Below are 13,444 nucleotides of genomic sequence, written 5' to 3'. Positions count from 1 at the left end.
AATCAGAGCTGTAGCCGCCATCCTACACCAGAGCCACAGCAACACTGGATCTGAGCTGTGTGTGCAACTTATGCCACAGCTCACGGCAATACCAGATCCTTAAACCACTGAGTGATGCCAGGGATCAAACCCGTGTTTTCATAAATACTAGTCAGGTTCCTTAACCACTGAGCCATGTCAGGAACTCCCAAACATTTAAAGAAGAATTAATACTAACCATTCTCAAATTCTTCCAAAAATACAAGAGGAGGTAATACTTCCAATAATAATACTACTTCATTTATGAAGCCAGCATTACCCTGGATACCAAAACCAGACCAATACACTTCTAGAAAAGACAACTACAGGCCAACATTCATGATGAACATACATGCAAATATCCTCAACAAAGTATTATGAAATCAAATTCAATGCTACCTTTTAAGGATCATATACCAAGTGGGATTAATCTCTGGGATGCTGAAATGGTTCAATATCCACAAATCAGTCAACAGTATATACCACACTAACTAAATGAAAAATATAAATCATATAATCATCTAAATATATGTGGAAAAAGCATTTGACAATAATTCAACAACATTCATGATAAAAACTCAACAAAGTGAATATAGTGGGAATGAACCCCAGCACAATAAATGCCATATGGGACAAACTCACAACTAATATCATATTCAATGATGACAGTCTAAAAGCTTTTTGTCTAAGATCAGAAACAATGCAAGGATTCCCACTCTCACCACTTTTATTCAATGTAATATGTGAAGTCCTATCTTGAGAAATCAAGCAAGAAAAAGAAATAAAAGACATCCAAATTAGAAAGGAAGGAATAACACTGTCACTGTTTGCAGACAGCATGATATTCTATACAGAAAACCCTAAACTTCCACCATAGACTGTCAGAAATAATGAAAAAAATTAGTAAATTTGCAGGATGTAAAATCAATATTCAAAAATTGTGTTTCTATGTACTAAAAGCAAATGAACATAAATAAAAACAAAAAATCCACTTATAGTTCCATAAAAAACAATAAAATACTTAGGAATAAATTTAACCAAAAAGTGAAAGATCTGTACATGAAAAGCAATAAGACATTGATGAGAGAAACTGAGAAGGCATACATAAATGAAAAAATATTTCATGCTCATGGATTGGAAGAATTAATAATGTTACGATGCCCATACTAACCAAAGAAAACTACAGATTAAGTACAAAATTAAAACATATCAAAATTAAAATGATAAATTCCATAGAAGTAGTAATATCAATCCTAAAAGTTGTACGGAACCACAAAAGACGCCAAATGACCAAAGGAATTTTGAGAAAGAACAAAGCAGAAATAATCACACTTCCTGATTTCAGACTATACTACAAGGCCATAATAATCAAAACAGTACGATATTGTCATAATAATAGACACGTAAATCAATGAAACAAAATAGAAAGCCTAAAAATAAACCCGTGCATATATGGTCAACTAATTTATACCAAGAAAAAGCCAGGATTATATTTGGGGAAAGGATATTACCTTAAATAAATGGTGCTGGGAAAGTGAACAGTCACATGGAGAAGAATGAAAGTGAATTCCTATTTTACTCTATACACAAAAATCAACTCAAAATGGATTAAAGACTTGAACAAAAGTACTAACACCATAAAACCCCTAAAAGAGGCAATAAGATTTTTTACAGTGGTCTTGGTGATGATTTTTTGGATCTGACACCAAAGCCAAGGTAACAAAAGAAAAAAAAATAAGTGAGATTACATTAAACTAAAAAGCTTTTTCACAGCAAAGAAAGCCATCAATAAAAAGAAAAAGCAACCTAAGGAATGTTGGTAAAATATTTTCCAAACATTGGTAAAAATATTTGCCAATCACATACACAATAAAGAGTTAATATCCAAAATATATAAAGAACTCACACAACAGCAAATCAACAACCCAGCAAACAAATGAAAAATTGAATAAACATTTTTCCAAGATGACATACAAATGGCTAATAGGTACATGAAAAAGTCCACAAGATTACTAATTATCAGGATATGCAAATAAAACCCACTATGGAACATTACCTCACATCTATTGCTGTCACCAAAAAACAACAAAAATAACAACAAAAACCAAGAGATTACATGTGTTGGCAAGGATGTGGAGAGAAGAGGACCATGGTGCACTTTTAGCGAGAATGTAAATTGGTGCAGCTAGCATGGAAAACAGTATAGATATTGCTCAAAATAAAAAATGTAACTACCATATGACCCAGAAATCCCACTTCTCAGTATATATTCAAAGGAGATTAGTAAAGGATATCAAAGAGATAGTTATACTCCCATGGTCACTGTAGTCATTATTCATGACAGCCGAGATATGGGTCAACTTAAGTATTCACCAATGAATGGATAAAAAGGATGGGATGATATATATTTTCAGCTGACCCTTGAACAACGTGAATTTCAACTTCAAGGGTCCACTTATACATGGATTTTTTTCAATAGTAAATACTATATGCAATACTACATGATCATAGGTTGGATGAATCCGTGGATGTGGAACCTTAGATACTGTGGTATCACTAATACAGAGGGCTGACTCTTAAGTTATACACAGATTTTTGACTATGCAGAGGATTGGTGCACCTAATTCCCATGTTGCTCAAAAATACATATATACAGAAAAAAGTACTGCTATTTAAGAAACAAGAGAAATCCTAAAGAAGACTGCTAAGATGTCTAGGCTAAAGGAATAAAAGAACTATGATTATTTACATTTGGTGACAAAATTTCAAACATAATGTTCCTTTGCTCCTCTCCAAAGCTCAGTAAGTTGAATTAGGTGCAATTATTACCTTTATTTTACAAATGAGGAATCCAAATCTCAGAGAGTAGTCTACCTAAATAATATTGCTGGGAAATGCTAGTACTGGGATTAAAGCTTATCTATACCTAAAGCTCATTTCTCTTTTAGTAGCACTACATTCTTTCTACAATAACATAAAATTGGCCAGGGACAAATTCCAGACAAAAGAATACCCATGAAGTTGGAATGATGAAAGGTTTCAGTTGCCTGAGGTTTGCTTCCTCTAGTGGGACCACAAATGCTCTAATAAGCCTCTGACTAGCCATTTAGTTATTCCAGGATATTTAGATAGACGTGTAAACATCTAACTCCCCAAAATAATGTCGTGATTTTGAAAAAAAATTAAATAATACTTTCTTACCTTCATGCCATTTTTAACACAAGATGCTTAAATATGACATACAAAGTTTGATACTTAGACTGAGGGATTTTGTTAAACCTTGATTTTGCTCAGTTGATATGTATGAGTCCCTTATAAAGAATGAGAACTTTGTCTAGATACTCATATTGCAACAGAAGAAAGGGTGGGGGAAAAGTGTAATTGTAATGTATACATGTAAGGATAACCTGACCCCCTTGCTGTACAGTGGAAAAAAAAAAAAAAAAGAATCTTTCTATGCTAAAATCTATCCAGTGTTAAGTTGATATTTGGAAAGCATAGAGAGAAGCATTTAAATGAGTATAACATTAAAAGGCATCATTGAAAAGATTCTAAGTATTGCTAGCCTATAATAACATTAACCCTAAGCTTCATGTTTATAAAGATAATTAAATGAATCTTTATGTAAAGATAATTAAAAATCACTCCATGTGCTAAAAACTGATTCCTATATCAAAAATAATTATAAATTCAAAGGTTTCAGAGAGAAAAGGTAATGTCATTTGTTTTCATTTAGTCATTTTCTAAATAAAAGGCTATCTGGTTGATATATATTGTTTGTTTCTCCAAACCTATTTCTTTATCCTTTCTACATTCAGTTATCTTTTATTTACCCAAGGCTGTCACAGCTATAAAAAGTATGCTGCAATACATTTCACGTTTAAAATATTTAGGCTCTCTGACTCAAAGAAACTGAGTGAAGTGGAACAAGCAGGATTATTACTTTAGTGCACAATTTAACCTGGTAAGACCTTTCAAGTAAATATTATTGGCACTTGTAAGTCACTGGCCTGAAAGGAAACATCCCAGCCTTATGAAGGCCAAGGGTCTGGCATGTTAAAGTTTATTTACCAGATGGCTAAATTCCACAGAGTAAATGACAATCCAGGTATTGGAAATCCCTTTATGAATTTACAGCCAGCAGACGAGTTTTCTTGAGTCTGTATGTTAATACTGAATATGCACACATAGAAGACTTATATTTTCACCTTTTTTTTTCTTTTTTCTTTTTTTTTTTAGGGCTGCACCCACAACATATGGAGGTTCCCAGGCTAGGGGTCCAATCGGAGCTAGAGCTGCCAGCCTACACCACAGCCAAGGCAATGCCAGATTTGAGCCATACCTGTGACCTCCACCACAGCTGAGGGCAACGTCATATCTTTAACCCAATGGATGAGGCCAGAGATTGAACCGGCATCCTTATGGATCCTAGTCAGATTGGTTTCTGCTGCACCATGATGGGAACTCCTTACCTTTCTTTATATTTGGCCCAAACTATCCTCATGGTCCTTAATGCTAATCTGATCAACAATTAACAAGACAGAACAAGCAAATAAGGTGATTTTGTCAGAGGCCTCATCCATGTAGCTCAGGACAAATCAAGGAAAGTATGGAGATTTTCTATCAAAGCCAACAATGAGCATGGTTAAGTTCATTCTCTAAATTCTGCAAATTTTTTTTTTTTTTTTTTTTTTTTTTTGCTTTTTGGGCTGCACCTGAGGCATATGGAAATTCCCAGGCTAGGGATTCAATCAAAGCTACAGCTGCTGGTCTACACCACAGCCACAGCAATGCAGGATCTGAGCCATGTCTGTGACCTACACCATAGTCCATGGCAATGCCGGATCCTTAATCCACTGAGCAGGGCCAGGGATCAGATCTTCATCCTCACGGATATTAGTTGGGCCAGGGATCGGACCTGCATCTTCATGGATACTAGTTGGATTTGTTTCCTCTGCACCACAATGGGAACTCCTAAATTCTGCTTTTTAATCCATACTCTTACCTGTTAAATGTTCTGTTCTACAAAGTACAGGGCAACTATTAATATAATGATGAATAAATCTTGGCTTCTCCCTGGTGGAACTAACAGAAATTCAATGCAACATTTTATGTAGTTTCTCCTTTTATTCCCTTGAAACACTGAGGCAGGTATGGTGAAGAAGCCATACTATCATACAGAGAATCGAGACCTCCTGGATAAAAGTCAGGACCAACTGTCAGAATATGTGAGGGTATTTTGAACTTTCTAGCCTAGGCTATTATCCAACAAAATACAACTCCATGTGGGTCCAGGTGAAACCACCAAAGGTGAGAACCCACATCCAGGCTGCAAACTGATCATTCTTATACCTTCACATGGCAGAAGGGTCAAGGGAATGCCGTGAGTCTCTTTTATAAGGGCACTAATCACCTTCCAAAGGTCTCACTTCCTAATATCATCACCTTGGGGTGGGACTGGGTTAAGATCTCAACATATAAATTGTGGGCAGACACAAACATTGAATAATCCATAGATTTTGGCATAGATAACTGATAAAACATTGCTTTATATTTTTTACAATTTGTTTTATGTGGTATCTTCTAAGTCAGGGATCAGCAAACACCACCTCTGAACTGCCTGGCAGTAAGTATTTCACATTTTGAAGGTCATATGGCCTCTGTCATACCAATTCAACTCTGCCACTACAATGCAGTGAGTAGGTAAACAAATGGCATGACTGTTTCCCAATAGAACTTTATTTAGAAAAATAGGCAGATGGGCAGATATTTTGTTTACCGGCCACAGTGTGCTGACCTCTCTTCTAAGTTAACAGCATAGGAGGATGTATGTAATTCTCATTTTATAGTATGAACTAAATTATTGGTAATTAGCCTTTCTGTCATTTTCAAAAAATTCTATATCGAAAGAAACCACACAGAAATTTTTATAAAGAATATTAAGACCAACTATGGCCGTCAACATCTTAGTGCACAGTGGAGTAAAGTCAGATAAACAATTCTTTTTACAGAATGTTGTACAGAACTTAGCAAATGTAAATGGTGTTCAGTATCATAGTTTCCCTAAAGTAATACTACTGCTATTTTAAATACAATAACAGAATTTTAAAGACAACAAGAAAGAGTAATACAATCTATTAAAATTTCTAGTCTCTTAAAATTATCAGAGCAAATATAAACTAACGTGAACTTAAGAAAAACAATATTTTCCTACATAATGTTTATGTCTGATGAAATAAGAAGTATATCAATAATACAATTTAACATCATGTATTGACTAATAAAGATGTATGTAAAAAGAACCTTTGAATGATATTCTATTTCTTTCACTCTTGGAACACCATTTGACACAATTTTTTAATGCAGATTCCCTAAATTTTTTCACTCTTCATTTGAGTTACATATATCAAAAAACAAATCAAAGAAAATAACATTGGAGATACAAATAACAGCATTCTCACTGGGGACAAAATTAAAAATAACTTCAAAGAGATGAGCCTGGAGGATATAAACTTTGAAATGTTTCTTCTTACATGCTACTCAGGTTCTAAAATAACTTTCTCTTCCAAAAAGCCTCTCCTAACTTCAAATTTAACATAGCACAGACAACAGTGGTAATTTAAAAAGACTGAGACTAATTAATTTGAGTTGACAAACCTATTTCTATAAATGTCATTTCCTCAAATTTTCAACAACCTCTTATCTTGATGTTTGAGTGTTTGAAATAAACAAAAATACTTCCAAGTCTAACAGTCTCTAAATGATGAAGACTATCTCCTTTTGCTATTGACACATAAATAGATAAACCAACAGAACAAAAGAGAAAGTTCAAAACAATATTGAAGGATAGCGGGAAATCTGGGATATAAAAATATCTCAAATCTCCAAGGAAAAATTGACTTGTTAATAATTTGTGGTGGGCAACCTCATAGAAATTCTGTTAAAAAAAAAAAAAAGAAAGATTGAATCAACACTTTGCACAATACAGAAGAGTAAACTTCTAGTGGATTAGAGGTTAAAAAGAAACACACACACACAAAAAAACTAAAATGAAAATAAGCCATATGTTTAATAGGAAAAAAAATGAGAATAAGTATAACCTGAAGATGAGGAAAACAAATTTTCCATTATGGTTTAAAAATTCAAATTTAATAAAAGAAGTGCACTTTATAAAGTGAAAAAACACTGTAGATAAAGTAAAAAGACAAAGGAAATATTTTCAAAAAGTAACACTGATAATCTCACTAATATAAAATGAGCGGGTACCACTTAAGGAAAAAAACATCAGAAACAAGATTTTAAAAATGAGTAATACTTTAACTGACAATTCATAAAACAGATGTACAAAATGGCCCTAAAATGTACAAAAATATATTCAATTTCTTCTATAATAGTAGTAATGCAAATTGAAAGTACACAATGTCATTTCTCACTCATAGTATTGGCAGAAATAAAAAAGCTTGACAAACCTACTCCACAGGTGAGTGAAACTGTTGTAAACAGGCATTTTCATGTATTGCTGGTAGGATTACAAGCCTTCTGGAGAGGAATTTGGTAATATGTGACAAAGCTTCCTATTAATTTACAATTTTACCCAGCAATCCTACTTCTAAGAATTTACTCTGGAGGGTTAGTGTCAGGAATATAAAAATATGCATAATGCTCATTGTAGCATTGTTTTTATTTTTTTTTAATGGAAGTTCCCCAGGCTAGGGGGTTGAATCAGAGCTGCAGCTTTTAACTTATGCCACAGCCACAGCAACGCCAGATCTGAGCCGCATCTGCAACCTACACTGGAGCTTGTGACAATGCTGGATACTTAACCCAACTGAGTGAGGCTAGGGAACAAACCTGCATCCTCAAGGAGACTATACTGAGTTCTTAACCTGATAAGCCACAACAGGAACTCCTGTAGCATTATTTTAATTTTTATCGGGAATAAGATTTTGCCAAACATGTAAGACTATTTGAATAAATAAACTATGATATATCCACAAACCCAAACAATCAACTGTGCAGTTACAAAAAAAGAATGAAGACAATCTCTATAACTGATTTGAGGTGACTTCCAAGATATATTTTAAGTGGAAAAAACAAATTGCAAAGTAGTAATATGGCATGCTGACTTCTGTGTAAGAAAGAAAAGAAAACAGGAATCAATGTGGAAGCCAAGAACAGTCATGGAGAACAGTTTCTTCAATAAACGGTGCTAGGAAAATGGGATATTCACATGTAAAAGAATAAAACCTGACCCCTAAAGACCCTCTTGGGTCTTGGTAATGATTTTTTTGAAATCATACCTAAAGCACGAATAACAAATTTAAAAATAAACAAGTGGGACCACATCAAACTAAAAAGCTTCTGCACAGCAAAAGAAACCATCCATAAAGTGAAAAGGCACCTATAGAGAGGGAAAAATAAGTTTGCAAACCATTGTCACAGCAGACAACATTTCCCCCTCTACCACTCTTGAGTTCTTGTGGATCAACTAATAATAAAATAGACATAACACAGATTAATAAGAGAAAAAAACAAATTTTCATTCTTGTGCATGAAGGTCTCATATAAATGAGATCTAAGGAAAGGCCAAAGTAGACTGGTTTTATACCTTTTCAGACAAAGAAATAATAAATTTGTGAGGAATTGACGGGAAAGAAACTTAGGTTGCGTGTGCTCAATTACTGAAGAATCTAAGCAAAGCTTGGTTGGGGTAGTAAATTAAAATAACACAGTTTGTATACATGGCTTCTCAGCCTGAATTTCTTACCTCTGGCAAAAGGATGTCCTTTTACCTTCAGATGCAGGGAGAGCACTTTTCACATGACAGATTTATTCTCTGCTTTTAGGGAGATGAAAATGAGGGTCAGAATATCCCTTGTGCATTAACCATTTCTTAACTAACTTTAATTCAAAATAATCAGGAGGCCATTGTGTTGTATTTTGGGGCAGCCCTCCCTGAGCTCCAAAACCATCTACCTGATAAAATATATAAAGAACTCACACAACTCAATTGCAACAACACCAAATAGTCCAATTTAAAATGGGCTAAGTATCTGAAAAAACAATTTTTTTTCAAAAAAAGACTTACTAACGACCAATAGATACATGAGAAGATGCCCAATATCACTAGGCATTAAGTAAATGCAAACTGAAACCGATGATATATCACCACACACCTGTTAGAATAGCCATCCATTCTCAAAAAGATAAGCGTTAAAAAATGCTTGCATGTATGTGGAAAAAAAGGAATTCATGCATTGTTGGTGGTATTGCAAATTGTCACAACCACTGTGGAAAACAGAATAATCATACGATATAGCAATTCCACTTCTGTAAACTCATCCAAAATAAGTGAAATCATTAACTCAAAAAGATATCTACATCCCATGTTTATAACAACATTGTTTCAACAGCCATGGCATGAAAACAACCTAATTTTCCATTGGTGGAAAAATTAATGAAGAATTTTATTATATATTAAATATATATACGCATATATATATGAAATGGAATATTATTCAGCCATAAAAATAAGGGATTTGCCATTTGCAACAATATGGATAAAACTTGAGGACATTACACTAAGTGAAATAAATCAAAGACAAATACGTTATGATCTCACTAATGTAGAATCTAAAAACAAAACACCAGATACATACAAAAATAGATCATATTTATGGCTACCATACAGGAAGGGAGGAAGAGGAAGAAGTAAAGGGCTACAAATTTCCAGTTTTAAGATAATTGTGTACTAGTGATATAGTGTGTAGCATGATGACTATATTAGCAGTGCTGTATGATATAGGAAAGTTGTTAAGAGAGTAGCTTCTGAGTTCTTATTACAAGGATAATGTTTTTTCCCTTTCTTTTATTATATCTTTTTGAGATGACGGCTGTTAATCGAACTTTTTATGTTAAACATTTCACAAAATATGTAAATCGAACCATCATGCTACACACCTTAAGTTTATACAATGATGTGTGTTGATTGTTTCTCAATAAACCTGGGAAAAAATGCATGTATGTGTGCATATATATGTAAAAACTATATATTAACAGGCAAGTATATGAACATTTTACATTCATATATTTGTACACATACATAAACATATATGTGTCTATATGTCTACATGCATATACATATATGCCTACACACAAACTTACTTTTGCAAAAGTGAAAAGAGGGGAAGATAAACCAAAATGAGTTAAACTGATTACCATAAGAAGTAGGTGGAATCACCCTGGAAAGGACAGAGAAGGAATGCGGTTTTTCTTAATGTTGTATAGTTTGATTTTTGACACCCTCCAAGAAATCAATGAGGATGGAAAAAACTTTATAACTGATTATAAACAGAAACAAATAACCCTAGATATATTTTAAACTGAAATCCAAGCATACAAAAGAAAGAGGAAAACTCAGGTAACTCTTGAACATAGTACTGACTATATCTGATCAGTGGGATGTATTTTAAGGGAAAAAAAATGAAATCTTAACTTTTAATAGCCAGAGTTTTGGGTAGTAATAGTATTGGTACAGTGATTTTTGAGCTACTTAATTTATATTGTTACATTAGTAAAATGGTACAAATGTACTAAAAGTTTTGGAGGACCAGTGTTCTCTATGGGAGAAAGAGGTGATGCAAGCATTGAATGGTGAAAGGAGAAGAAAGACTGTGGCTTAAGATCAGAATTAGAAGTGTCACTATGGACTCATAATTTTTTTAAAAAAATACATACTTTCTAGCTTTGTCCACAGAATGGGCCAAGTAATATAACAACTATTATACCACTATAATTATTTATCTAATTATAAAACACTATCTGGGTTTCCAAATTCCTTTCACTATTGAAATAGTCAGGGCTTCCTGGATAAATTTTTGTTTCCAGAGTAAAGAAAGATGAAGTATAAAATGAGACAATAAGCTGTGGCTGAAAATATGGAAATCCTCAAAATATGATAAGGACATTTCATTAGATACCTAGGACCTGGTTTGAAAGGTCTCCCACTGGCCACATCTAAGACATTTTGAGAACCGAAAGAAATGACAGTAATGAATTATAATGTATTATATAAAAATAGAAAATAATCTATGAATACATGGTGATGTAAGCAAAGCAAACAGAAACAAAGGGTGGGGAATTTAAGAAGGGGAATCTAATTTTTACTAAAAATGCCAACCATTAACTGTAGAAGAAATGGTGTAATTAGCATATCTCCAATTTAAAACCTATAATAGGAGTTTCAAGCAAATATATCAATATATAATAAGATCACTGGAATTGCTCTTTAGATTACTTATTAATGACAAGAGAAAATGGACCTTTACACTGGAGAAATCTAGAAGACAATCTGAATCCAGAGAGCAAAGTCAACATCACCAATAATAGTACAACCTGACATCTCAATGTATTATATGATAAACTGAGAACAGCACATACCTTATAGAATTCTTATCAAAACTACTTCAAAGGAAAAATCAGGTAAATAAAAACTTAAAGACATTAAAGATAACTTGTCTGAAAAACTAAAATATATTAGTATCACCAAAAACAAAATGGTAGGGAAATTCTTCCATATTAGAGGAAATTAGAAAGATGTGGCTACTAACTACAATATGTAATTCTTGAAGAAACTTGATGGAAACAAAACAGAACTCTAAAAATGACATTATTGAGAAAACTGGGGAAATTTGAATATGGTCTATATATTAGGTAGTAGAATCGTATCAATGCTAAATTTCTTAGGGTGATATTTGTATTTGTGGTTATTTAGGAGAAAGACATTACACAGGAGATACTGGCTGGAATATTTAGGAGTAAATTGTGTGACATTTGTAGAATACTTTCAAAAGGTTTAGCCACAGGAAAAAGAAAAGATAAACTGCTAACAAATGAAAAATCTAGGTGAAGGGTGTGTAGGTGTTAATTTTATTATTCTTTCAAACTTTCAATAACTTCAAATACAAAAAAAATATCAGAAACATGAAAAAAATACTCCTTTTCTACTTCACTTCCCTTGCAATCATCTTCAGACACTTTTGGCGCTTTAGATATTTCAGTTCTGGATATTGTTTTATCTTCTATTCATGGGGCTGCAGGAAACACTGACCTTTTAGTGTTACATTAATACTTGAAGGTTTGCATTTGTCAAGGAGGAAAAAAATTTCCTCTACCCTTATAGGTTCTTCTGGCTGGTCTAAGAGTTAAATTGACATGAGACAGATTAACAGGAAAAAAATTCAAACACAAGTTTAATAAGTTGGATACATTGGAAAAGCTCAGGAAAACTGAGTAACTTTCCAAAATGGCTCCAACCCTCATCCTAAATAGCATTTCCAGCTAAGAACAAAAAAAGATACTGGGGGTAGTGCCTTGAAATATCAAAGTGGAGAAAGACAACTCACACGAAAATGGAAAAACAAATGTTTGGTAGACAAACTTTTGCAGAGCCATTCAGAAACAACTGTACACAGAGAGATTTTTTTCTTTGTTTTTGCAATATTTATTTATTTATTTATTTATTTATTATATATTTGATTTACAATGTTTTGTCAAGTTCTGTTGAAACAGATTTTGTCAGGTACCTCTTAGTCATCCACATCTAGTACATGCTATAGCTATCTAGCGTGATAGATCCCTTCCTGTAGCAGGCCCTCTATCTAAAATTTTAGGCAGCTAAGGGGGAAGATCAAAGTTTCTTCTGGAGTCTTCTGGGTTTTAATTTTTTCACCTTAAAATAACCTATCTGTAAAAGAGACATTTTGGATTGGCAACTTTTGTTTTCCTTACACATACGTATGAATCAACAGTAGAGTCTGCTTATTGCACAGATTTCAGGCTCCCACAATCTGAGACTCTGATATAGTAAGTGCACAATACAGAGCTTTAGAGAAATACTTCAGAGATATTTTAGAGCTAGTGATTTAAAATCCTTACCGCAGATGGTTCCCCCAAACTGGTTGACAGACTAACCTGAGGAGGTGGCTTGTTGCTGTTTTTTAAGTGCATGGATTTCTAAACCGCAGTCAACCCTCCTGAGTAACTTGTCAAAATGGCTCCGACCCTCATCCTAAATAACATTTCCAGCTAAAAACATTGCAGAATGATACCCACGATTTCTGTTTTAAAACTTCCAAAACAGCAAAACAACATAGCAAATGACCTCTCAATCCCCAATAAGATTTTTATTTGAGGCTCAGTATTATGTTACATTGTATGTTCATTAATCTTTGTTATATGCCTGGCAAAGTATAGTGTGGTACGTATGGTTTGTTTGAAAAAATTTAAAAATTCCAAGAAGACAAACTTAACTTTATTTTCAAGAACAGAAGACAAATTCTATCTACAAAATTCAAGTGAACCTTTGCTTTAACCAATAATTCCAACTTTACCTAGCGCTACCATATAGATTTTTGATTAGTAACAG

This window comes from Sus scrofa, chromosome 2, assembly GCF_054392235.1.
Source record: "Sus scrofa isolate SSC_HxYL_T2T_F1_AM1 chromosome 2, Sscrofa_HxYL_maternal_Yorkshire_Landrace_v2.0, whole genome shotgun sequence".
Lineage (NCBI taxonomy): Eukaryota > Metazoa > Chordata > Mammalia > Artiodactyla > Suidae > Sus > Sus scrofa.
The sequence above is the reverse complement of the archived record's forward strand: the minus strand, read 5'-3'. Positions refer to the sequence as shown.